Source organism: Falco peregrinus, chromosome 1 (assembly GCF_023634155.1).
Source record: "Falco peregrinus isolate bFalPer1 chromosome 1, bFalPer1.pri, whole genome shotgun sequence".
Lineage (NCBI taxonomy): Eukaryota > Metazoa > Chordata > Aves > Falconiformes > Falconidae > Falco > Falco peregrinus.
In genome coordinates this window covers 4343256-4369599 of record NC_073721.1, presented here as the reverse complement: position 1 = coordinate 4369599, position 26344 = coordinate 4343256, and the positions used below count along the sequence as shown (strand labels likewise).

The following is a 26344-nucleotide window of genomic DNA, read 5'->3' as shown; positions in this document are numbered from 1 at the left end:
CTGGCCAGGCAAAGGTTAGAAAATAATTCCTTGTCTATAGACATCTTTATCCATCTCAGATGTATCAGTTTAGCCAAGGAGGATGTGAGAGCACTGTGGACTAACTGATGTCCAGTAAAAGAAAAAAACCCACAATGTACTCACTTATTTTCTTAAGGATATTGTTGAGAGACTTCAGATGAACTGGAACTAGATAATGTGATATAGATCTTGGCAAACACATTGAGGTGCAGGCTAAACTGGATGTTTACTTTCCTCCCGCTTACATTTGTGATCTGTAGCTAGGAGCCGAGATTCAGCTCCCTACTTCTTTAATAGGAGATGATGGAATACTTCAGGACGCAGAAGTCTGTGTTCTGCCAATTCATAGTATAAACAGACAAAATATTTCCTGGGGTTGATTTGTAAAGAGCAGCTGTTCTTTAAGATGCTGTAGGTATCTTTCCCTCGAACTAATTTGATCAAGACTTAAAAAAAAAACCCAAAAAAATAAAATACTCAACAATCTAAGCAGATACTGCAGCTGCTCTGCTGAGGGAGGCTTGAGTTATGAAAATGGGGAAATTGCTACTCTACAGGAAGATGCAAGCTAAGTATTTCCTCTGGCATGGGAAGTGTTGTCACGGTGATGGAGAAGAACAGAGCACCCAAGGAAATGGGTACCACAGGGAAGGGTCATCAGTGACTGGCAGAGCGAAGTCATCTTCCTGTGGCAAGTGTTTGGTACCAGCTCCTGAGGACAATTACACAGGATCAGGACTCACCTTTTAAAAATAGTCTATATAAGGAGAGGGAGAGAATGTGCCTAAATGTCAAAATGTCTTACTTTAGCATTCTTTTACCATTTTTTAAAATCCGTCTCTTCTTAGTTATCATTTTTGAGGCTGAATGCTTTCGTTTGTTACCAAATGCAGTTCAGGTTTCCATCCATACCACAAAGCCTCCATTGTCTTTTTAGTTTTAAAACTATACGGTGTTTTTGAGACCATTTATTTAAAAATAGCATTTAAAATGAAGGTGGTTGCATTACATGTAACCCCTGAGATAGCTGTTTGGAGTGCTGCATAAATTACAGCCTCTTCTACTGACCATTTAATGCAAGTAAGATGGAAAAAAATAGCATGCAGATGATGATGAAAGGCAAGGGCATTTTTCAAAACTCAAGGTCTTCATGCTAATAGTAAAGAAAAAAATATTCTTGTCTCTGCTGGGGGTGACCTTGTAAAAAGCAGCTTGCATGTGCATCTCGAAACATCAGGACTAAATTAGGTCTTTATAATGTGACTGTAGTCTGAACGAGATTGTTTGTATTCCCCCGGGGGTCAGTGTGCCTAGCATGTAACTTGTTTAGCCCAGTTTAGATGCAGTGAGATGTACTGAGACATTTCCAAGGGTGGTGAGCTGTGTATGGTGCTTTCTCCTTGCGTTCAGAAGATTGCACATCTCAGAACAACTTGTAGGTAATGGCTGTTGGAGAGATGGCTGCTAGATGGTAAACAAAATGCTTCCTTTTAGATGGGAAATACTGCTCGCCAGACAGCGTCCAAAAATGCAGATGTTGTGGGAAATTGCAGTTTGTCAAAACCAAAATGTTTTGCACAAGCTAACAAGTTTCAGCACATTTTTGAGCTACACTAACAAGTGCTGCCAGTCTGCCAGGATGACCGGGAGGTGGCCTGAACCTGATGGTGTACCTCTGGGGAAGCCCCGTGTTATGATGAGACATCCCCATCGCTTCAGAGTCCGTCCCTGACCCAGGCACGCTGGGCTCCTGGGCACGGACACTGGAGACTTTAGGAGATTGCACACAGCTTTGGAGAGCAAGTTCCAGAGTTTCTGAAAAAGTTACAAAAGCCCCACATTCTCTGATCATTTTAGTTTTTGTATTAAATAACATTGTTCTTTTTCTGGCAAGTTTTCCATATTTTTTTCTTTTGTAGAATTAAGTGTTTCAGAAGTTTGAAAATTCAAGCAGAAAAGAAATAATGGTCTTTAATCAGTTCTGGTTGTAAACTTGTATGATAAATATTAATTAAATCATGATTTTTGTCATGGCCCCTCCAGTATTAGGCTGGAAGAAAAAGAAGCCAAACATCATCTTGGTGTTCTACATTAAAGGCTTGTGTTTCTAATCTAGAATCTCTTATTTCGTGCAGCCTCAGCAAAGTGAGGCTTCATGATCTCTCGTGTATCGGGTCCGGCTGAGCCCCACAGCAGCCCTCGTAGCACTGTGCTTGCGTCAGGAGCTAGAAAGGTGGTGACAACACACCCCTGCTTTGGCTGCTGCTGAGCAGGGCTGGCACAGCACCACGGCTGGCTCCACCAGTAGGCTGGGGGTGGGCAAGATCTTGGGAGGGGACATAGCCAGGAGAGCTGACCCAAGGTGTCCAAGAGATATTCCATACCATATAGATATAAAAGCTACGAGAAAGGAGGAGGAAGAGGGGGCAGTCATTATTTACAATGTTGTCTTCTGGAGCAACTGCTACGCCTGCTGAAGCCCTGCTTCCCGGGAAGTGGCCGAGCATCACCTGCATCTTTTGTTTTCCTTCGCTCCTGTGCACAGGACTTTTGCTATTGCTTCATTAAACTGCCTTTATCTTGACCTACAAGAGTTTTTTTTCCATCTTATTTTCTCCCCTCTCTGTTCTGCTGAGGAGGGGAGTGATAGAGAGGCTTGGTGGGCACCTGGCATCCAGCCAAGGTCAGCCCACCACATCTAGTCACTTTATCTCTCAATGAAAAACAACCTGGCTAAACTTCATATAGGCTTACTACACTGGGAAGAGTCAGTGTGTACATATTTTGGAAACAACTAGTGTAAACTTAGACGACATATTAGAAAAAAAATAGTAATTTGGTGTCAGTCAGATGCTGGAACAGGGCTCAGAGAAGCTGTGGGATCTCCATCCTTGGAGGGATTCAGCCAAGGCCCTGAGCAACATGGTCTGACTTGCAAGCTGGATCTAACCGTAGAGTTGTCCCTGCTTTGAGCAGAGGGTGAACCAGAAAACCTCTGGAGGTCCCTTCCTACCAAATCATCCCATGACTCCATGACATTATCCGATACACATTTAACACCAAAGCTGTGTAAAGCTGTAGACAATGCCTACAAATACAAAGAAATTAGTGTAGCTAGAGCTATGGCACAGTCATCTTCAGGATGGATAACTGCAGCCACGCAGTCCAAATTCAACTGATGGTACAGAAAGAAAAGGAATGCTAAACAGAACATATCCACCTAAACTGTAATCCAGAACACAGATGCCAATATCCTTATTTTTCCTGGCATGTGTTAGGAAGACCATGATTACTACTAGGTGTAAGGACCTCAGCCTGACTGACCTCTTGGCGAGAGTAAATCTATTCATTCCTCTGTACTAAGCTGGGATATTGGTCCAGCACTGGCACAAAAAGAAGCATCTTCTGCATCGTGGAACTGGCAGTCAGAAACATTGGGAAAAAAACCAATTTCTCATCCTCAAAAACATCTGAAATATATTTTTAAATAACTACTTTTAGGAACTTGTTCTTTTTTTGTCTTAACTTCTAGTTTCTGAACCCTCAGATTGCACTGAGGTTATATTTAGTCCATATTTTATGCTTTTCTCCACTGCCTTGAGGATTAGAAATCTACTTTGAAAATAAAACCTCAGTCTAACATAATCACTTGACTCTAGAGGCAGGAGGTCTAGGACAGAAAGCAAATATTCCAAGAAAAACATTGAAATATGAGAGCTGACAGAACTGTGATTTAACAGTGTTTGACTGAGAAGATCTAACAGGACCATATGCTGAGGCAGTCAGCAGCTCTGAAGAGAAGTCAAAATCCAAGGGACTTTTCTCAAGGGGTTCGCAAACTTAAATATGATGAAGCTATTTTGATTTTGAGCAATACACCAGGGGGACCTTATTTGGAATATTCTCTGATGTGAGAGGAAGACAGCCAAGAAACGAATACGGTTCAGCTCCGGAGATGTGTGCTCCAGGGGAAGACCAGCTCCACTTGACCTCTCCACTGAGCGCCCGAGAACAACATCAAACCTCTTGAGGACTAACCTGTTCTGGGCAAGAAGTATACTCGGTTTAAGAGAGCGGCAAATTCAAAGCCGGGATGGCGAGACAAAAGAACACCAAAATGAAATGGCAGAACTTCTGTTTCTTCCGCAGAGTGGTAGGAAAGCATGAATCCAACCGGGTTTTTGCTCCATTTGAGAAATAAGCTTCCTAATTTGATGCTAGTAATCAGCCCCATTCATCTGAACGGCCTTCCTCTGCTTCTGCCATGCATAGCCTGGATTCTGTCTACATCAGTGGTGTAACAAATATTACTAATGTACTCAGCGTAATGTGATTTTTCTATACCAATCAAATATGGCTTGTGGGCAAAGGTCCAAATCCGAACTTTCTCCCTGGCCCTTGGGTGTTTTCCCAGGCCCCTTGACGGTGGCAGTTGACTTGACAGAGAGATGTATGGTGGGAAGTCCTGGGGAAACTGGGCTACATGAAACCTCTGGCACAGCAAGAAGGGCACTGCGACGTTTGGGAAGAGAAGCATGCGACCCCCCTACCACCACCGGTCAAGGATTTCAATGTTTGTAAAGGTTCAGCCTCCAGCAGAGGAGTATGACCTTCGTGAGACCGAGCAGCTTCACCAATTTCCAATTACTTCAGCGGGAGCTCAACATTTTGCATAATTCTGGAAAATTGGTTTTATTGATTAACCTGAATTTCATTGGGCAAACGTAAAGTCAATGGCTCACCCTCTCTGCTTTGTTTTGCTTGGCCAGTAATGAGATGTACAGACAAATGATTATACATGGAGCTGGCTGGCTTACAGCATCAGTTGTTGAGAACAGGAGTTTACTCCTCAGTTGAATATAGTTCTGAATTCTCTAATACTCAGTCCTTACTCTGACCTCTATGGAAGATCTATCTTGCTGTAACATTTAAGTGATTTCAGTTGCATACAATCCCAATATATACTCTAGATTTTCCTTTTGTGGTAAAGCCCTGTAAAGTTACAACTGTCGCTGGACATGGGCAGTTCCAGAGCCGTCTGTCTTATGGAAGTGGAGGCTATTGAACCTTAAACTGTTTTCAAACAGCTTAGGCAAGACAAACTCATATGCAGTTGAGACATGTGGTTGGAATACTGAAGCAACACGCTCCTGAATCACAGAATCTGTACTTCTCAGGGTGGCAAGTATTATTTGAGAGACAACAAACATATCTTTCATATGAAAGCAGAAACATGTGCTACAAAAAAGCTATTTATAATGCTGCTTACCTACTAGATAGCCACGTAAGAGCTATCAATGGGAGAGAGCACTGACAACAAGCTAATGAGCTCCTGCTGCTCGATAAATGTCTTAGCTTTGCTTCAGCATTTCTTTGTGCAGTGGGAGGGAGACAGTGATCCTAGACAATGTGCTAGTGCAATTATTTCATTCTGTCTCTACCCATAATTTTAGCATAACATAGAAGAAAGGAAGGCACAGCAGCTTTTGTGATGCCTGGTACAAGTAAACAATAGTTGCTCAATGTATAATTACTAAATTTTATTTTAAGCTTAGGAATAAAAGCAATGAAAGAACTGTCCTTCCAGGGAAGTAATTTGAAAATTATTTATTTTTCTGTTTCTCTGATTTATTTTCCCCTTGCTGTACCTGTAAATAAGGCATAGAGTTATGAGTTATCCTGCTAAATGGTTTTCTATGAGATTAAAAGTAAGAATAAGATTGAAAGCTACTTTTAATCCGGTTTTTGAAGCAGCCTATTTGTGATGAGAAGTGCTGGGAGAAGGTATAGATTTTTTGCAGAACATATCTCAAAAATAAGGCAAAAGTATTAAAGTAATAAGAATTTATGGCCGAGGCTAGGCCTGAGTTAAAATAAAAATCTATTCTCTTCCAAAATTCAGGACTTTCCAGGAAAACGTCCTTTTCACATTTTAATTCCAGGCTTGTGTGTTCCTTAGCTTCATCACTTACCATCCTTATAAGGTCTCCACTGTTAGCACTAAACTATCCTGGTGTTACTGATATTCTGTCACTACCCTGCTGAACCGGCAGCGTGGCAATGGGCACCGCTCCGCCAGCTACGCTCCCATCCAGCCTCACTCTTACCTGTTTTCTGATTTTCATTTGAACTGTATGTGTTTTAAACCTAGATTTGCTCATTAAAAGGGTAAGTCTCAATAAATAGGTAAGGAGAAGGCTTCTGAAGCACGGGGTGAACATATCCAGAATCCTTAAGCAGTCTACCAGTGGATTACGTCAACTTGAAGACAGATTTTGCTCCCTCTGGCTCATCAAATAATCTGATTAGCTGACACTGATCATGCCGGGCATGAGGTACTGTGTTCTGCAAACCGCACGCAAGAACTTCCCTTCTCTGTTGCCTCGTACGCTCACGGGCAGCCTTCTTTTACAGTAATGACCCTTTTCACTTTCGCCCATCACTAATGGCTCCCAACTTCAGCTCAGGTTTGGGGCACTTTAATGCCACCTGGTAACACTGCCTTGCTACACAGGAGGAGGAGCGTGCTCACCTAAAGCAGACACACGCCTGAGTTCTTGCCTCTCAGCTCCACAGCCAAACCTACGGCCGCAAAGCTCGGCGTCTATGACTTCATGGGCTGCTCGGGGAGGTGATGCCTCCGTGGGGCTCAGGAAAGCCAGCAGTACTCGGAGGAGGGAGCTACCTACCCTAGGCATCAAAACCAGGGGTTGTATAATGTGGTATTTTTATCTAACCTCAGTTAGCAGCGTTGGAGGAGTCAGTGTTACGCTCACCCCACAATTCTGTCAACACTTCTTTTTCTGCTGCAGAAGCGTTTTGGAGGGGTCCCGGTGTTTGGTAGTGGTTAACTCTGTCATTGTTGAGGAGAAGAGAGATGCTGGCCACTGCACAGAGGAATCCAGACTCTTTTGGCCTGACATTTCTATACAGCAATTAGTTTATGGATTTTAGTCCATTTTTCTCATGGATTTTTGTCTCAAGTCCTCACAAATGTCTTACATGCTCCTAAAGGGAATCAGGCTGCTGCTTCCTTTTATAGTTGCATTGTTACTTGTCTTTGCCCTCCCTCATGACTTTCTTCAAGAGCGCATTCAAAGAGCTCTTTGTATTTTCCTGTTGTATTTTTCTTTTCCCTTTGTTTTTAAGACTGTTTCACATTTTCCTTAATTCCTTCCCTCTTTTTCTCCTCTTCACTTTGTGTGGTGTCATGTCCCGTCCCGTCCCGTCCCCCCCGCATTCTTTTGCTGTGACAAACCCGCTGATGCATGCTTAGAGCTAGGGCAGCAGCCACACTGTGCTCACCATCTGGGACGGGCAGATCCTGCAGCCTCCTGGAGGCTCCAGAACATTACTGAATGTGCACGCTGGACTACAGCCACCCCATCGCCTCCCAGGTTCCCATTTTTATCCCATTTTATATTATGTGCGTTGCTTTTCTGTTGGCCATCCAGCACAGATGCCTTCACCTACTCACTGTCTGCCCAACTGGGAAAAGTTTCTAAGATTTGCCTATCATGTGGCTCAAACCCTTCAGCTGGAAAGCCCTATCCCAGTGGATTTACTCCTTCACCCCCTTCCTCCTCTCCCTGTAGAACCAGAGAGAAAGCAAGAAAAATATGGTGCGTGTTGAAGCTTTCACTACAAGTGCTCCTCGCTTTTAACCTTTTTTCTTTTTGCTACTGAAATACATTTCAAAGTGCTTGAGGAGATAACAACTCAGCGCATACTTTTGTCATATTTGTGCACAGTGTTTTCTAGCTATATTTATTTATTCACCATCTTTCCTAGCTATTTTGTCCCTGAAACAATCACACATGCCACCCCCCCACCCCCCACCCTCCCCCGTTGGGCGTACACCCAATACCCAGAGGTGCGAGGTGCCTCTTGCAAGCCATGGTGCTTTTGCAGCAGGGCAGCCCTGTAGCTGAAGAAGAGCAGGAACATGTGGGTGAGTGTTTCGCTGTGCAATGTAAGCTGCTCCCACCTCTGCCCACCCACCGGGAGAAGATGGCGAGCTCTTCCTGGAGGTACAGACCGCGAGGCAGAAAGGACCACCTTCCTCTGCAGTTGCTCTTTCCCCAGCCCTCGTGCCAATGTGTTTGGTGGCTCAGGGTATGGGGTAAACCCTTACTTTTCTTCTAGTAAAAAAACAACCAAAAAGGAGAAGGGCTTATCTGCACGCATGACATCCCTTCTCCGTGCACAGCTCCTGGGGAAGTCAGGAGAAAACTTGTGACTCTGAAAATATTTTCTGAAGGATGCTTTTTTTTTAAGAAACAGCTAAACCTGAGCCAACAGAATGGGTAGAATCATCAAAGCCATTTCCCACTGGATGCAGCCATGGGGCCAGACCAGGGCCAGTGTGAGCGCAGCAGCTCTCCCATCATGACCAGGAGCATGCGGTAACGTGGGGGAAGGACCCCGTCTTCCTTCCCTGGCCAGAGGTCAGCTGCAAATATTTGAAGCTTGCTTACAGGTCTCAGGGTGGCAGCCTGTAACAACACCCAACAGCTGTGGCAGGCTGAAGAATGGATTTGGTTGGGGCATTATGCCTTCTCTGACTTCATCCTTGTCTGGATAGCGGGGATAGTGATCTAGCAATAGTTGAATATTTTTATGTTTCCAACTAAAGTGGGAAAAGGAGCCACAAATATGAGATCTACTGGGTGTGAAGACTGAGGCTGACTCAGATAGAGGATGGAAAAGTGATAAGAAATCAGTCAACTATTTAAAATATTCTGTTCTCAATAGCTTCAAAAACTGTGCTTCCTTTGGATTTTCATGCATTTCTATTCCTCACCCTTTATCTAAGTGTTTCAGTTCAGTTGCAAATCTTCCTTGCTCATAAAAAGCCTGAAAACACTGAATAAAGCAATGGCAAGAGCAGGATTTGAAGAGCCAGAGTGAGTAGGGAGTTGTGCATATTCAAAGTTCATCTAGTGAGAAATAACCATCTGGTGAGCACGTACATCTCTGCTCCTGGATAAGCCGAGGATGAATTGCCTACTGGGAGCCACTGCTCTGCCTGAGAGCCAGTAGTTACCAGGGTAAAGAGAATTACATAAGAGCGAGATCTGCACTTACACATTGCTAACTAGGTGTAATCTTTGCACTCAGGCTGAGGCAATTCTGCTGCAGCACAAAAACACTCCATGCCAGCGTGAAGTAATTTGGTATTTGTCTTTTTGCTTACCTGAAGCACAATTTTGCTTTACTAAGTTCCCCAGCTATTGTACACAACATCTGGAAACATGCTACTGTGAAACGTTTTGATGCTTTCTTTCTAATTATAGCTTTCAGTGTCATTTGCTCGGTTATAAGCAGGGTGAATCAGAACAGAAGCATCAGGGAGGGCTGAGGAAGAAACCTTTTACTAGCAGTGAGCATCAGGACAGAAAAAATAGGCATCTTGTAAGGCAGCGTGGTGCAAAGAGCTCTTGTTTTAATAGGAGATAGCGGCAATTTGCAATTCTGGGATATTCTGAAAAAATCCTAAATTTATAAATTCTTTGCAGAAAAGGAAGGGAACTTCCCAGCCATCTGCCTCGCTGGCTGCCAGCAAGGCTCGCACCTCAGAGGCACAAAGGGTTCCTGCTTCAGGCAGTCTGTGCTACTGGCTGCTGCACAAGTGCCGGTGGTGCAGCTCCAGGCTGACAAGGAGCAGGAACCAGGTGGGATTCTTAGCTGGGTTCCACCAGTGTTTCTGCGAAATTGCACGACTCGTGTGCGCCGTTCGGATTTCATGAAATCTGTGAGTTCTGACAAGGAAATTTACTATCGGTTCATTCCTGAGCAGCTCTTTCTTGTTCTAGCAGAACTGGAAGGAAAGAAATGAGATTAGAGAGACCTGGGATGGCTGAGGAAGGTGGGGAGAAATCAGCGGGTGTTGGAGGAACATTTATGATGTTTGAGAAGCAGGGGGAAGAAGAAAGCTGGAAGACATACGTATGCAAATCATATTTTTAGATGTGAATGAAGGCACATAGTTTTGCTATGGGTTTATTCTGGGTTGCAGAGGGCAGTTGCACACCCTCTGTGTGAAGGCACATAATCTCTAAGGCATGAGTGAATTCAGCTCTGCAAAGCAAAGTTCCCAAAATAACATATTAAGCTGTCAAATGAACATGACTGTTCCAAATTCCTTACTAGGGAATTAAAATTTGTCCCAAAACCGGTGGAATAAAATTAAAATTTGGGGTGGAATATAGGAAATTAGTACTTGCATACAACTTCTGCTACCTCTAACAAAAATAGAATTATCTTTCTGACATTTAAAAAAGAAAAAGGTGATCAAACACCAAATCTATTGAGAACTGGGTTATCAAGTCATGTAGATTTTTGTTTCTCTCCAAATTATTAGTCTGAAAGCTATTATTGGCTAAAATATACGTGTAAATACCAGCGTTCTGAACTGCTGAAAGGTCATTCCTATTGTATTTTATTGTTTAAGTCTAGAACAAATGGCAAACCCCTGCAAGGTAAACCTGGTGGGAGATGACAGCAGTTTTCTGAGAGAAAGCCAAAGACATGGCCTTAGGAATAATGTTGCCAACATCAAAAATGCCCAGTAATTTGGAGATGCTGCCAGGATTCACTTTTGAAACTAACAGCTCTGGTGACTATTTTCAAATTCAATTTTCCCTTATGTGTTCACCTTCATACACGATACAGGTACCGGTTTCATTACTTGTAATGCTTCAGTTCTGCAGAACAACTGTGCAGATATGAAAATACCTTCTCTCTAGAATTCTTCAAAATGTTTTTTTCAGTTGGTCATACTGTTTTTCTTACCTATGCAACAAAAGTCTTTGAAATTATAGGAATATCGCTTCATTAAAGTTCTGTTCTGAGTTGTGAAATTATATTAAATGTTCCTAATGTGCTGCAGTGCACTGTGTTTTGCTTCAAATATGTTCCTGTGATCACCAAATGGTTTTCTGACACGTTTAGGAAATATTCTGGAAAAATTTGAAGTGATACTTCCCCCCAAATTATATATTCATTGTGTTTTCCTATCTTTTAATGCAGTCTAATCTGGAACATTTATTTCTGGGAATTCCCCATTGTTGTACAGCTGTGGCAGCATTTAGGATTTACCCCACTACTTGTTCGCTTCCATGACAGCTCTTCCATCATCTTGCCTAGCTGCCAAGAGCAAGGGAAACGTTTTCTGTGTTATTTCTAAGCACAGAGATGGCACAATTCCTTAAGATAAGGACTTCTACATGACTTATCCAAGTTCATCTGGATCTTATATGTGGGTGTGTGAAAGAAAATAGAGTTGTCCCCATCTTTTCTATAGCTAAATATATGTAATTGTTGGTATGTTTCCCAAAAGGCAGACTGGGGCCCATCTTGTTCAGTGGAGTCTGAAAGAGAATTTAGTAAATAACTAGTCTGGGAAAGACAAATCACATTACCCTCCCCTCCAACAGTTTTTCATGTTTGTAGAGAACTAATCTAATTGCAAATGGAGACAAATTTCTATTTCAGTCTCCATAAGCAATTACATTGTACTTGTCCTGACCTTAGCTCTAGTTGTTTGCTGGACAAACAGATTTTCTCTAGTGCAAGGCATCACTGCTCTGCTTGAACATCTCGGGTGCTTTTTTTTTTATGCCGACCGAACAAGACAGGGTGGATGCAGCTGGTCAGAAGGGGATGAGTTTCCCAATGCAACACCTAGCCCAAGGCATTAGCTAACAGAGTCCCCTCTATCACCCTCAGAACAGGGAATGAAACCACAGAAAAGTACTAGAACATCTCAGAAAGCCTGAAATAAAAAGTAGGAACTGTGATGGAACAAAAAAAGTCAGGTATCAAATTATAGCTATTAGGGAAAAGTGAGGATGTGGGCAAATACACTTTTTCTGTCAGTGAGCCTGCAAGAGCAGCTTAAGGAAGATGCAGACTCACAATTTTTTGAGTTGAAGACAAAGAAAAGATATGACTGTATAGTTAGCACGAGGCCTGAACCCAAGGGCTGGCAGAGCCATTGCTACTGGCCTTGTCGCCTGAGAAGAGGAATGGGCTTTGCACTGCATGACTGCTACGGAACAGTCCTTCGGGCCAGGGTGAACTTCCTGAACCCCAACCCCACACACTCACCATGCCGAGTTAGGAATGGCTGGAATCAACATGTGGAGAAAATCTCGAGTTTATTTCTTACCAGTGTTCAGGGAATATTTTGCAGTGAAGAACTTAAGGAATTAACGGGAATCTACCAAGGCTGGGGGTTGTATAGCCTGAGTGTGAGACAATCCATTGCCATTTTCTCTTTATTTATTCCATGCAGGAGATGCTTCCCGTCAGGATGCTGGAAGGATGTGTTGCCACACAAGTGGTATTTTCGATGGCTGCTGCCTGACCACATGCCATCGCAAGGGGGTTTTCATGAGGGATTATTTCCATAGGAAATTCTTATGCGGATACACCACCGTCAAGCCAAGTGGCCGGTCTTGTTTCCACCTCTAATGCGTTCCTTACCCCCGACGCTGTTGACCGAGGCGGACCCAGGTTTGCCTCAGGGAGGGCCCCGGCAGGGCCGAGCGCCAGCCCCAACGGGGAGGCCGCTGGGGGCCGGGTGGCCCCGAGGGGACCGACCGGGCGATGCGTGAGGGAGACGCCGCGGGGCGGCCGCCGGAGCCCGTGGGCGGTGCCGGGAGAGGGCCCGCGGGCGGCGGGGCCGGCACGGAGCGCGCTGCGCGCGGCGGCCGGCGGGGCAAGGCCCAGCGCCCCCGCAGCGAGGCGCCCCAGCGGCAGGGATGACATCACCCGTTCTTCCCAAAGAGGCGCAAGCTGATTGGCGGAGGGGAGCGAGCAGGCTCCACCAATGGGCGCCGGGCAGGCTGGCAGGCCGGGCTGACGTGCGGGCTCCTGGCCGTATGGGGGTTTATTTTGCTTTGGGCCGCTCCAGCCGCCGCCATTAGAGGAGCCCGGGGAGCGGGGCGAGTGGCTCCCCCCGTCGCGCCGAGTGGGAACGCCCGCGGCCGCGGCAGCCCGCCGCGTTGGGAGAGACCATGTCCTGAGCGGGGAGAGGACGCCGCAGCCAGCGGGCCGGGGGGGGGGGGGGGGGTCGGCGGCGGCGGCGGCGGCACGGGGTGCAGGCGGTTTGCAGCGGCGAGCGTGTGCCCGAGGGACGGCTCCCGGCGGCGGCGAGGTAAAGCCCCTCTCCCTTACTCGGGCAGCGCTGGGGGAGGACGGGGCACTGGGGGGAACAGCTGGCAGCCCCCCCGCGGGGGAAGGGGGGGGGGGGCTGGCGGCGGGGGCGAACCGAGCCCGCCCGCGGCGGCTCCCCGGCCGGTGACCCGCCGGGATTCGGCCGCCGCCGGCGGAGCGGGAGCGGGGGCGGCCCGGCCGAGGGGCCGTGTGGGGAGTCGCCTCCTCCGTGGCCCCGTGACCGGCCCTGCCCCGCTGGGGTCACCGTCCCGCGTGGAAGGGGGCTCCGCTCGGGCAGCGGGCTGCGGCGTGCCGCCCTCCGCCCGGCGAGGCGGCGTTCGGCCGGCCGTGCCCCGGCGGCTGGAGCCTCGCTACAAAGGCAGGAAACTCTGATTTCTGTCCTGTGGCGGCTTCTCCCGGCGCTGGGCTGCGGTACCTCGGTCTGCTGGGGCGAGATCCTGCCCCTGCTGCCTCCCACTTCTTCCCTCCCTCCTCTTTTTTTTTTTTTTTTTTTTTTTTTTCCCTTTGGAGCTGCCTGGTTGGGTCTGTGTGCCCGATAGGATGGGTGATGGGAGCTGCTGGCTTGTGCCTGTGAATTTTGGGTTAGCACAACTTCCATCATGCTGCCCCTCGTACGACACCGCGTATCGTCGGTGCTTTATCAGGAACGGAGCGCGCCGTGGGAGGTATCTCAAAGCCGAGCTCGCTGTTGGGAGCCGGAGGTTAAAAATGATGAGAAAAGTTTCTATGAACGAGTGAGGCAAACCCCTTCCCAGCTTTCTGGCTCTGCCTTCGCAGTCCCACGCTGCGGCAGCTGCCTGCCAGGGGAAGGTAAACTTCTCGGCGAGGTCAGAGTGCCCGCCAGTCCCGGGGTCCCCCCGCTCCCGGCGCCCCGCAGCACCCAGCCGCTCTCCCGGCAGCAGCGGGGTGGGAGAGGTGATGGGAGACGATTCATCTGGGTCTCTGTAGACACAGCGCAGCCGCTGAGAACTTCTTGTTGCCACGGTGACTTTCAGTGATAATAATGACAACTTTTTCTAGAATTCTTGGGAGCCGGTGTAGTACACAAATGTTGTTTGACAGGCTTTGTGCTGTGCTTGAACAGTCTCTGCTCACTAGCAACCTGCTGTGTCATAAGTGGTGAAGCTGGCATGTGAGTTTAACACGTTGATACATTTGTTGATGCACAGATTGAAAGGTGAGTTGTCTTCTGTCTATTAAGTTCCTCCTTTTTCTAATACGTGCTGTGTTAAAGCTCATTCTGGTGTGAGAAGAGCCTTGTAAGAGTAGTTCAGGAGATATTTGTTGCACTGAAGTTTTGCTCTCCCTTCTGCTTATTTAGCATTTGGTCTTTGGGGACTGTAGGAAAGATTTGTGAATCCTTTTTGGTTGGTTTTCCCCCCCTCCCTCTCCTTTTCCAGTGGTTACTCAGAGGTGGGGAAGCAGGTAAGCAGCAGGAGGTGTTCTGGAACTCTTTCATTTGCCTCCTTCCGAAGGCTGAGTTGAATTGGTGTCTCAGCATGCGGAGTCTAGCATGTCATATGTAAAAGATCACTTTTGATTTAATTCTGTCACAGCGTTAAAAGAGAATAATGCTTTTGGATGTGTTGCATTTTGTAGGATTTGTGAAACTAATTACGTGGTGTAACTCTGGAAGAAAAAAAGAAATTGTTACCTTTACTTCTCTTATGCTGCTTAAGTGAGGACTGGCATATGGGTATGACCAATGAGGCCATGATCTGTTATTGTAGAGTTGTATCCATTAGCATTTTCTCAGAAGTATAATTAAAAATACTAATTTAATTGGAATGCTCAGTGGCGTAAAACATCAATGGGATTCATCACAGAGGCATGACTTAAATGGGAGACTAGTTAAAATGCAAAATTGGTCAGGGCAACATTTTCAGTCCTATTTAACCTTGTGTACAGCCTGTTTGGCCTTGTGTATTGCCATGCTAATTGTACATCACGCGATACGTAAATTCCTTGGGGATGGGAAATCCCATCCGTCTTTGGTGTTCTTTGCAAGATGGATCTGTAAATAAGTCAGAAGTGTAAGTAGAAAATACTTTACTGATTGTAAGGGAGTTTATTTTTAATACAGTCAATCAAATAATCAGATGTACTCTTAGGCACTTTAACGTGAGATTTACAGGCTCCTTCATGTGGTATTAACTTAGGTGTTGGAGTTTCTCTTTCCAGCTTCCCTTTGCCATACCGGTTTTGCACTGGGTCAAGATTGTACAGAACTTCAGGTCAATATGCTCTTTATTGTGATATACCATCTACCAATCACAGCAAAGCATTTAAACTGCTACTGCCAGTTCTGTTAGCAATCTCATGCCCCTTCTTCCCCCCTAAGTTTGAAGACTTGGTTATTTTGAGCTGTTCAGAATTTATGTCAACAAGTAATCCTCATTTTAACTGCATGAATTATGTTCCACAGTCTTCTGGTACTAAAATGGAACTAAACTTTAGTTTGGCAGCTGAAAATGGCTGGCTTAGCTGTGACAGAGTTCTTAGTTTTTTATTTTTTTTTAAGTAGTACTGCATATGAAGAGGGGAATGAGGCAGAGTTGAAAGAATTTTTTTCAACACAGCTGATGAAGAGCTTACTGCTTCACTTGTCAAATGGCATAGCTTGGTAAAATCAGTTAAATCACAGATAATTATAACTTTGTAATGTCAGTTGAATGGAATTTGTTATACCTTAAAAAGAAAACTTCTATCTTCTAATTAAGATCTCAAACATTAGGAATTCAGACGCTTTCCTGGTACTTACTCTTTTTCATAGCACTTCTTGCATAGCTGATATTGCTTTAATTTGCACAGGATTGGATTGATTTTGTGGCTGTGTGTGATTTTGCAGCATCAGTTGCTGAAGCGCAACTTTTCATATGTATGTAAATTGTTTTGGAACTTTCTTGAAATACAAGATTAATGATAGGACTGTTACCTTTTTGGTGTCCTACAGTTAACATACATTAAGAGAACTTTTGTCAATTCTAAGAACTCGTTGTTCTAATAATACAGATGATTTTGTGTTTCCTTCTTTTGTGGCATGGGCAGGTTTTCAGAAGCTCTGCAGTTGAACTGTAGTTGTATCCACCTAGCATTTTTTAAAACACCTTTTTTTCTGTGCTGCTGTCCCATTTATGCAAAACCTCATTTTGCTGAAGACCAGGAGAGGTGTTGGAGAGGGTGGAGCATAGAATGAGTGCAGTGACATTTGAAGAAGGAGCTGTCAAGAGGGGGCTGATATGGAGACCTTGGTTCAAGAAGGAAGACGAAATGGTAGTTTGTTGTGGGTTTTTTGTTTGTTGGGTTTTTTTTTTTTTTTTAGGAGGCACATGGGAGGGTAATATGTTGGAAATAGCATAGTTACTGGTATGTACAGAGCATCTTGCCTGTGAAGCAGTCATGTTTGCAGCCCTTTTGCATCTTCTGCTGTACAGCAGGCATAATTAAGTTGGCATTTTTCCCTTCAGTTATTTGAGTTTATCGTGATATGATCTGTTCTGCTAATAATAATGCAGTAGTATTTTTTTTTCTTTCCCCAGTAAGGTGGATTTTTTTTTTTTTTTTTGCTAAGAATGGCTGCTAATTTTGCTTGTATTCACATGTGCATTTTAAATTAAGGAAAATACTCCTAAAACAGATGCTGGAGAAGGCACAGAATTTACATCTGTCTTTAAAGGTTGAGTTCAGACTTGATCTGAAAATACTTGAAGTAATGAGAGCTAGGTACAAAATGAATACCAGGTGTGCAACCTGCTGTCCAGGGGATGGGGGTCTGAAAGTATGGACCTGTGTCTGTTTTGGTAAGTGTCAGTAGGGCTTCTTTCTGAAACTATCACCTGTGAGCAAGGAGGCAACGGTTTTGTGTGTGTGTGTTTTTGGGTTTGGTTTTTTTTTTTTTTCTCCTTACTCCCACCTTGCCAGAAGCCAATTGTGGTGATGTTTTATTTGGGTTATGTTTGCCATTATTATTGTAAACAAATGTTATGGTTTAAAAATCCTCCATGTGATTCTTTGACTTTGATTTCATTTAGCATCTAGTCTTGAGTAGCTGTTTTTAATGAAACGGAAAAAGTCAGAGTTGGCGGGGAGTTTACAGATGTTAAGAAAATTTTTCTGAGTTACATTGGAGTTTTGCTATCTTCTAGAGATAGTCAGGAGTTAGTTTTCTTGAGTTAAAGAAGATTGTCAGAACCATGGTTTATGTGACACTGGAAAGAAAAATAAACTTGAGTGATCAGTTTTGTTTCCAGTAGATGAGAACTATTGTGATCAAGTAATATTTTATGTAATCTATGATCAAGTGGCTTTGAAGTTGCACACACTTTTGTAGGTCTATTCATTTGATAACCGTGCGACTCGGTGCATTGATTAGCTGGGAAGAAAAATGACTGTCATAGACTTCATAATGTGGATAATTCTAGCAAAAAACAGGAAATTTGCTTTGTGAAGGTGATTGTCGGTTTAGGAGAGAATCCTGTTTATTGTGGTTGTAAAGACTGTAAGTGCATTGTGTAAGTGTTGATTTGTACTTCTTTCAGGCTGATGGGCTTGAAAGTATTTCTTCTGTCTCCATTCATCTTCCCAGTATCTAAGCAGGGATTCAGTAGAGACAGCTGGCATGTGTATTAGTTGCTGCTATCTGAATACTCCCCTGAAACAGCTTCAATCTCCAGGTCTCAGTCTTAAATCTTCTGCAGCTACAGGAAGTGTTGAATATATACTTGTTTTCATGCTAGGCCTTTATTTTTTTTCTCTTCCATTTTTTTAGTTCATGCTACCATGGTAAGTCAGGAGTACTTTGTACTAGGTGTCTTAACAATATCTGATCATCATGTTGTCATTTATGCAATCTGTCGGATGAGCCTGTGGATTTAGGTTTTGGTTGTAAAGGCTTCCCTTTACTGTGTGCTTGTTCAGAAGCTAATTTTTATCTTGCTGAAGGGTTGCGGTGGTCTGCTGAGCTACGTACATCAGTTTTGTTCTCTGCATTACTGTTTAGCTTGGCGGAGATAAAAATAATTGTCACCTCATGGCTTTTAAATGGTTTATTTCAAGAAGGTTGTTCAGTGTTGTCTCTAGGAGTAAGTTACTCCCCACCCCTCAAAAGCAGAAGGTTTACTGTTTAGAGCTGTTACCCTGAGATGCTAAAAAGTTTCAGAGTACATTGTGGTGAATAACTTGGGGGTTGCTGGATAGTTATGAGCAAAATGCAGGTTACTAATCATAAGGCTAAAAAAATAATTATGTCTTTCCCCCCCCCTCCCTAAAACTGATACCACTCCTTCTCTAGAAGGAGTTTGAATTTCTTTTTCTTGTGGTATTGGTTACTAGTTCTTTGCACTATGTGAAGCAGTGACACACAGATTAGTGGTTTTTATGTGTGCTGTGATAGTAGCACTTTGGCTTCTCTTTTTACCATCCCTCCCCTTTTTCAGTATTTTGCTATTTACCCAGTATTTAAGAAGAGCTGGCTAATAGTGTAGCTTGTATGGTTTACTAGAACTAGTCTTAAATATAGCCCAATTGCACATGTGTATACCGACGTCAGTCCTTAACTGTGTCTGCAAGTGGTTTGCCATTAATTAGGAGGAAACTACACAACAGTTGATGTTGAGTGTGTGTTTCCTTGTTTCATTTGGAGGCAGGTGGTTTTTCTCCACCAAATGGTGACTATGTCTGCATGTAGCCATGATCTAATTTATGATCAGCCAGTACTGAGGAGGTCCAGAGGATAATTAGTGGAACTGAATGTCAAATGTACAAGTCTTAATATAATGTTCCTTGGTTGTTGGACAGGTTTAAGTGTTTTCAAGTTTGATGTGTGACTCCACAGTGTGTTTTTAGTCAGAGCATGACATCTGGTTTTCCTCATCTTGTGTGAGGATGGCTGAGATCTAAACAAAACTGAGTCACGTGTTTTAGGCATATAGTCTAAACACAGATAAACTGTATTTTTGTATTTGATCTTGCTTCTAATAAAGAATGCCCTTGTTCAACTTCTGTACTTTGTCCAATGCACATGTCTTAAAAATGAAGTTTTAACAATTCTGTTGTGTTTTATTACATATGTTGCTGTATTGTACATCTTGAGTCAGTATTTATCTGTTGCTGACTGTTCATGATGATCACATTCATTAAATGTTGCTGGCTGTATTTATGTGAATATTTCATCAGAGCTCATTATTTTGAGTCACTTTGCTTGTTTTTTTGATTAGGGTTGTGTGGGAGATGCTGTGTATTATGTAACTGTTGATCTGCTTACTCTCGTTTTACCAAATGGTATTGATTTCTAAGTAAGTGGTTGTATTTGGTCCATCCTAATGTGTAGTAACATCTCATTAAGTAGTTGCTCACTTTCAATTGAGTTTAAAACAAAACAAAACCAACCAAAAAAAACTGAAAAATGTAACTCTCTCCTGAAATAAGAAAGAGGACTGAACTGCAAGCTGCTACAGCAGTTAAAGTTTTCCTTGCTTTTAGTCACAAATTTAATAGAGCTATATGTAGTTTGACCCAGAGGAGTGAGTAGCAAATAGAATGGAAACTTGCACTTTGCGAGTTACGCAGCAACATTAACTGTAGTGGTTAAGAGCACAAAAATGCTTCAAGGGATAAACATCAAAATAAAAAAAGACAGCAGAAAGAGTGAATGCTGAATATTGTCAAATACCTGTTAATTCTGTGATGAGTTTTCAGCTTTTGTGCAAGAGTCTGTATAGTTAGGTCTACACCCTAACCTGAAGTTCACAGTCAGATCTTGTATTTCAGATGTCTCCTGGGATCTGTAACCTCCAAAACGTTTGACTACTTACTGCATAGAACGTTTGCAAAATTAGCTATCCTTTTGCATTAAAACTGCATATAAATTCTCTTGCTTACGAAAAGTCAGGCTTTAGGGTTTATTTGAAGTGATAGCAGTTGGGCTGGAAGTGTGAATGGAATATTGAAAAGAAAGTTGAACCAAAACCAGCATCATTTTTCTGAATATCATAAGTACCTAACGCAGTAGACTTAGGGCGCTTTGAAATGAGATGCGTATCCATAAATCAAAATTAAAACAATTTTTTATTAATTATATATAAACAAAGCCTGTCAGAATTCACCCAATGAACATACTTCTGAATGTTTTCGAAGGTTTCTACTTTGTCAGAATTACTTTGGTTAAGGGAACTGCATTTCTTGCAGCGTTGTTTCTTTGTGAAAGATCAAGTCTTCTGGATTTTTAACTAATTGCCCACTTGCAACTTGTCATACACTCTTACGTGTAACAAAGGTCACACCTACAAATCTGCAGTGCAGAGTATTTGTTGACAGCCCAGACTATCAAAATTGAAGAAAAATGTTAAAACTCATTTAACGTACTAGATTGTAAATAGTTACTCAGTTATGAGCAAAATATTTTCAGTTTTTCTTTTCTCGTGCACCGTTAATGTTACAGTTTATAGATTGTGTTGTGATTTACATAGCAATGATTTGGTCTTCAGAACTGAGATATGTGTCAATCTTAATGACGCCTGTCTTAAGACAGCAACATTCTCCCTGTTATCCATGTTATTGGGAGCAAAGGAGGAACTCTACTACTCGGAGGAGAGCAAAGGTGATACTTCGTGTTTTGAGAGCAGTGCTCTTACTGGGATAAGACTGGGAAGGATAATGTGGTTTGACAAGAGCCTCTGTCTTCCAGCATGGTTCTTGCTTTTTATCTGTATTTTATCAGAAAGGGCTTTTTTCTGCGTTCTGTGATGATCGCAGCAGTGAGAGGCCAGTTCCTGCTGTCTGCACTGCAGATAGCTGGCTGGTGTTCTGTAAAGAAAGAAAAATTTTGTAAGCAAAAACCCCCACCTTGTAGAGCAGCTTGCAGAAAACTATTTCGGTGCTCTCTTCCTGAGATGACAGAGTATTTTCTCCTTTCTGCTGATCTGTTTGGGACAGTGTCCTTTCATTTCTAAAGAACTGTCCTAACAATCAAAGCAGCTATGCTTACTTGTTAAATTCCTTGCTTCAATGTATTCAGGCTAATAAAGAGAATGCTTCTACATTTGTGACTTTGCAGTAATCTTTCCATTCTTTATTATAATACATAATTATTGCCCTTAATGCAGAGTTTCCAGATTCAGCACTGATTTGATTTGGTTGTCTCATTGACAAGGTCAGTGTTCTTAATTCTTTTAAAAACTAATATGCAGAGATGACAATGCAACTTGTTGGTTCCTTTCTAACTATAGAAGCTTAGGTTCGAGTTTTATGCTTTTAATATAATGATCTGTTGAAGTTTATGCCGAATTCTTGAGAAAGCAGTCATGCAAGAACAGAATAGCTAGCTGAAGGTGGAGTAAGCAAGTATAGTACATTAAAAGAAGAAAGCGTTAGTAAAATTCCACCCTAAATTACTGGGTGAGGCAGATTTAGGTGAAAATTGATTCTTAATACTTGGCAATAAATTTCAACTAGATTATTTAAAAATGTCAGTTGTTTTTGTTGAAGTGTATAGACAGTGTGATACTTCACAAGGATTCTTGGACCCAGATAACAAAAGTGAATTTGAGCCAGTTAAATAACCATGTCTTTTATGTAGCAAATCACTGGGGAGGTTTTCAGAGAGTTTACAGCTTTGAAAGAAACAAACTGGCCTTTTTTATTTAAGCTTGTGTACAGCTATGTTATTTTCTAGACCTTCCTACTGGCTGTATTAAAAAAATTTGCAAAATTTTTGTTTGAGCCCCTTGGTGCAGTTTATGTGAGATTTAGAAAGACACTGTGGTCAGGGTCAGCAAGAGCGGCAGTGTTTATAAATGTATTTGGAAACAGTGAAATCAATCCATTGCTTTGTTTCTGACTTTGAACAGTTGACTCGAATTCATCTTAGGCATCTCTTAAAAACATTCTGCAGTTCTATAAAACAAAACCAGCTGTAACTACCTGAATTCAGACTAGTGCATATTTTATCGTAACCATTTAAGGTGATCATCCAGATGTGTGTTTTTAACAGGTTCTCTTCTTACAGCTTTAATTAGAAAGTTTATTTGTGTATAAATGAACTTCAGTTTTCTAAGAAGCATGGTAATTTTTTTATGGGTACTTGGAAGAGAACTTGAGGTGGTGGTGTACAAGGGGGAGCAAGTACTTCTGCAAGTACGTCAGACTATCTAGGGTTAATCATAGGCAGTTTTTCTTAAAGCTGTTTGCCCATCCTGTGTGTATATAAACTCCACAGCAATGTTATCCAGCTGTTACTGAGCAATTACAGCTGTTAGACTGAGACCCGTTATTGGTAGGTGTACATTTAAAAACACCATGTTTCATCGTACATAAGGAATACAGTCAGTGAAAGTGCTGCTGTTTGATCTTTTGCTTTGACTCGCAGTCCTGTTCCTCTGCGCTCCTTTTTGTGGTCGGGTGTGTGAGAGGTGTTACCGCTGCACTGCTGAGCTGCTGCGGTGACAGATTCTGCCTTTGGTTATAGGGTCCTCTCTTTCAGAACAAGATGCTGCCGCTTATTTTGTTCCTCCGAAAAGTTGCTTCAGTGTTTCAAAATAAAAATAAATAAACCAGCCCGCTTTTCTTTCTGGAGCAGCCTGAGAGAGGCAGCTAGGTCAGGGGGAAGAAGGGTGGATTTCTTCTGCCTTGCAGGTCTTGCTTGAAGGCTTACGTTGATACCTAAGCTCTCTTTTCCGTGCAAATGCAGGAGCAGTTAGATTTGTTTGAAAATCCGTACACGTGAGCAAAATGAGTTAAGGTGGGAACACTGATTCGTTCAGTGTGATTACACGAGGTTTCTGCCAGCACAGATGCCAGCACCAGCCCAGCAAAAAATCCATAGTGTAGACTGGTTTAAATCGGTGTCCCCTGTTCACGGGGAAGGGTTTGATTGTTTAATGAAACAGAGCTCAAAAATACCTTTTGGACACTGAATAACTAAATTGAGAGGAGTATAATATAACCTGTCATAATAATGTTATTTAAGGACTTCCCAACTGGGAAGAAACTGATGTTTCTTCCTGATTTCTCTGTGCCATTTTGCGTTTTCCCATGCACCTAAAAAGAAGACTATTCTTAAAAGCTGAAACAAAGCAGAACAAAATTTCATTTGTTTTAGGAGACCTTTTCCAACTGACTTAATTTAGTAAAAAGTGGTCTGATAATGCATTGATTTTTCCTTGTTACTTGAGAATACATTAAGATCTGATAAATCCTCTTTAATGTACTGAGTTACTCTACTAACTAGTCTGTCCAGAAGGTATTTAGCACACCATATAAACTGATCAATTGGAATCTGCTTGGAGTTTTGTGGGCTTTAATTTCTTGTCTGCTCATGTTTTTTGGACATACGGCATGCACCTGCACTTCACAGTCACTGTTGCGTTGTTTCTCTGTCGGAGGAGGTACTACATGATTCAGCTTCTCCTCTGTGAAGAATCTAAAATAAGTTAATTTGAAGACAGAGTGGCAAAGAAGTAACTCTGAAAAAATATAACAGTCTTCAAACTGCTGGGTGGCTGGATGATAATCCTGTGTCACCAGTAAATCAGATGGTTCTGGTGTCCCTGGGGTGGGGTGCAGCGGGGGGTCAGACCAAGACCTAAAGGTAAAGAACCCCCTGGTAGGTGGAAGTGCTAAGTTGCCTCATCTAGCTGTGCTGTAGTGGGTGTTGGCAGAGCTATCAAAGAAGAGAAATTGCATTGCTCCCCTGAGCCTTTTCATCTGCTTTACTTCATAATAACCCGAGGCCTCGTGTTCAGAGGTAGTGAGCTCATATCTCGGTGGCTTTCGAAGCTGCAGATACTCAGCCTCTCCAAGAATTACATCTGAAAGCATCTAGCTTTTTCAGGAGCGCAGAGGATAATTGCAGCTAAACCCCTAATCTTACAATATCTAAGAAAGCTTTTCTGTCACACAATATGCACTGTGCTATTTAGTTTCATAAGTAGTATCTCTGTATTTGTTTAGATTGTTTTTGCAACCAGCTACTTTTCAACTTGAGCAGCACTCCCCTTTCCCAGCCTTAATGTCAGTAAAACAGATGATGCTTTGTTTTCTTGCCCTATCCCAGATGTGGGTTGGGATTTGTTTTCAGTGGGAACTGCTTTGTTTAAGGCTTTACAAACTAGGGCAGGTAAGAGACAATTTACAGTTACAGATCCCTCTCGGGCTTCGTCACACATTGTATACGGATCTGGCTTTTGGTTGGAAGCATAACCTGCTCAAAACATGCCAGCTTCTGCTCAGGTGGAAATTATTCTCAAGCTTGTGTTGGGCATCGCCGCATTGGGACAGCCACTTTCTGATTGTCCTCGGTAGCAGAAGTGAAACTGCTCTTGGTGGTTCTGTTGGTGGCCGTTGGCAGATGTGTGCGCGGTGTGCTGCTTCCTTCTCCTTTCTGAAACCCGCGTTCAACTGTCTTACATCCTTAAGTAGAAAGTGTTAATATCTCGGGTAACTCTACTGTTTAACATTTGTGAATAGGCTTATTCTCTCTATAAAGTAATTTAAAAACTTATTTTGGGAATTGAGGGAAAAAGCCTTGACCAAGTGGCATAGATAAATCTAGCATATAGTGTACTCATACAGGAGGTGTTTTGGTAAAGCTTTAGTTTGTCTATGGAGTAGAGAAACTGGTTTTTTTTTCTCCACGTTTCTGAAAAGTCGTCTTTATGAAGTCACCTTTAGTAAAATCAAGTTGACTTTGCATTCTCGTGTATATGTATTTTTCACTTATTTTATTACTGGTAATGGGGACCCTAGTATGATCTCACTGCTTTTTTTTCCCTTACGCATGGCCATGGACGTTTATGAGGAATGGTGGAGCGGAGGCAGTAGGAAGGCTAATTGTACAGAGAAGGCATTCCGTAGTTTGACACGGCTTTATAACGTATAGGTGGGAGTGAAGTGTTCTGCAGGCTGTTCAAACAAGTGATACTAGAACCCGAGCTTGATGAGAAAGTTTGATTGTGTTCCTGATTGCTCATCTGCTTTCATGCAGCATAAATATGGATTGCTGCTGAAAAGGATAGTCCTACCCTTTCCTCTGTCCTGGCCATGCGATAGCCCCTCATTCATGCAGCCACCTGATCTGGCGAATAGATCAGCGTTGAGCTGTTGGAAAAAAAACCTGCGCTGTGTGTTGGAGCCCACAGAAGGGAGATAGGAGGAATAAGGGTCACAAATTTAAGTGGACATTTAGCTATGCCTTGGTAGAGCAAGGTGCATGTGAAGGTATTTCGGTGAAGAGTGTACTAACTCATAAAACATTTCCTAATCGGAGAACAGGTATAAACTACTTCTTAGTTTGATGTGTCTAGTTTTGATTTTAATCCTGTTGTGTAACTTTTTTAGAGTTTTTGTTTACTAGACTCTGGGTGTTTTTGTTAGCCGAGAGAGTTGCGATATGATGACTGAGAATTCTCAGTCATTTGATATGACAAATTTATTTTTTTAACAGTTTTGCATGTTTTAAAAATAGCACATAATTGTCTCATACGTGTTGGGTAACTATTCTGTGGTAACAGAGGAAATAGTCTATACATTCGTCTGTTTGTCCTTTATCTACCTGCCTCACTCTTTCCCTCTGCTATGCTTTCTATGCAAAGCTTTTTTTTTTTTTCTTCCCCATCCTAAGTTTCAGATTGCAGTAAGAGTGTTTGTAGATGTTTTGATGTGAATTTGACGTTGATTGGATAATAGTTCTTCAGCAGATTGATTGCTTGTGTGGTGACTGGTTCTTTATAAATATTGGTTTATTTTAACCAGTCTATATGTTAGTCTCAGCAGGTCATGACTGCGTTTGAACAAGTAAATTGGGATCAGTATAGGTGTGGCATTTAATAATTAACTTTCTGGTTACTCAGGTCCAGTAGGAAACCTATAATGAGTCTGTTTTCATTTTGTTTACAGGAATAGTTACCTGCTTAGTCTCATCCTTCATATTTGCCAATCTGAGGAAAAGGTCTGAGCCAGCATGAGGACAGAATCCCCTCTTCACTAGAGAAAAAGTGAGTTGTAATTGGATTGAAATCTGGATTTGTAGAACAAAAATACTATGTTAGCTTGCCAGCACACACAGCTTGTGCTTGCTTCCAAGTGGTATTTTAACTTTGTAACAGTACTGTTATGAGTGGTGTCCAGTCAAGGCCTAGTCTTGATT

At 42.8% G+C, this 26344-nt stretch overlaps 1 protein-coding gene across 4 annotated transcripts in view; it reads left to right on the top strand.

Annotated features, from left to right (window-relative positions):
- The first annotated feature begins 12921 nt into the window (after positions 1–12921).
- ZRANB1 (zinc finger RANBP2-type containing 1) overlaps positions 12922–26344 on the top strand; it is a 46707-nt gene continuing 33284 nt past the window's right edge. The window contains exons 1-3 of one of the 4 annotated variants that reach the window (XM_055800923.1): positions 12922–13183; positions 14266–14380; positions 26095–26192. The gene's annotated coding sequence lies outside the window, so the exon portion shown is untranslated. The remainder of the gene's footprint in view (positions 13184–14265; positions 14381–26094; positions 26193–26344) is intronic. The other 3 variants (XM_055800800.1, XM_055800857.1, XM_055800750.1) reach the window with 3 other exon arrangements.